Raw genomic sequence first — 1,199 nt, 5'->3', positions numbered from 1 at the left:
GACAAGCTCTCTCATGATGCCCAGATGAGAGGCAGGGGCGGGGTGGGAGTGGGGGTGGGAAGCGCGTTATGCACAGCCCTCAGACATGAACATGTCCCGGGATGACAACCCCGACCAGGGATGCCCACCTGGCCTTTGATGGTAACAGGTTCCAGCTGCTGCAGGGCCACAGACCCAGATGTGGCCCTCAGTGTCAGTGCAGGCGAGGACCCCACCGTAGTCCTAGGTGGCATTGCTGGCTAGTCACATCAGGCTGTTGCTCACTACCCTTGAGTCTCCAATTCTGCCTCTCTTCATTGTGCTCACAACCTTCTCTTTCTCTTTCTCTTTCTCTACCACTCACTTGTGTCTCTTAATGGCACCAGGGTCTCTGAGTGTCTGAGGTCATCTCAGGAATGCATTATGGCACATGGCAGGGTCACCTTGGACATGGTCTCCCCACCTCCCACCAGGCCTGCGCAGCACTGGGATAGTTGACATCTCAGTCTAGCTCCTTGTCTAGGTCCCACGGTACCTGTCTGGTGTTGTCTTGGGCTCACTCCTTGCCCAGGCCTTCCTGAGCTATCCTATGAGAAAGCCATCTGTCTTAGGCTCACTCCTTGCCTGGATCCGAGGTCCCAGGAGGGGTTCTTCTAGTCTCCAGCTTGGTCCCTGCCTTGGGAGCCCATCTAGGCCTATTCATCACTGGACTGGTGGTTGTCTCAGGCTAGCTCCCTAAAAGGGCCCCCAGGTTCTAGACTGGTGGTTGTCTCAGGCTTGTTTTTTTTTTTTTTCTCCCATGGAGTTTTATGCTACTAATCATTTGATGTTCAAAGCTTAGAGCAATGAGCTCAGGTACAACCTCTCTCCTTTCTTCCACCTACTGATGCACATGTCGCACAGCAGCCACACCTATGACACCTCTAGGGACTATGAATGTGTGTGTGTGTGTGTGTTACTTTTCTATTCAGTGGAAGGAAGAACATTCTATTTCAGTCTTGGAATGTGCTGTTTGAGAAGGAAATCTTGTTTCTTTGGTTGGAGCTCTCACTGGAGACTGGCAGATCTCTGTGAATTGGAGGCCAGCTGGTCCATACAGCAAGTTCCAAAGTTCCAGGCAGTTAGAGCTATATAAAGACACTCTGTCTTTAAATATGTTTACGTGTGTGCCTGTACATACATACATACGTAGATATTTATAATTTGTAATTTGAAGTGCA

The 1,199-nt window shown here is 50.4% G+C and overlaps 1 non-coding gene across 1 annotated transcript; it reads right to left on the bottom strand.

Annotated features, from left to right (window-relative positions):
- Positions 1 to 782: 782 nt before the first annotated feature.
- LOC127184464 (small nucleolar RNA SNORA17) lies at positions 783 to 913 on the bottom strand. The gene has a single exon (XR_007830112.1). It is a non-coding gene; the product is annotated as a small nucleolar RNA SNORA17 (small nucleolar RNA).
- Between the last annotated feature and the right edge of the window lie 286 nt (positions 914 to 1,199).

The sequence above is a fragment of the Acomys russatus genome, chromosome 32 (assembly GCF_903995435.1).
Source record: "Acomys russatus chromosome 32, mAcoRus1.1, whole genome shotgun sequence".
Taxonomy (NCBI): domain Eukaryota; kingdom Metazoa; phylum Chordata; class Mammalia; order Rodentia; family Muridae; genus Acomys; species Acomys russatus.
This window is presented reverse-complemented; position numbering and strand designations above follow the sequence as displayed.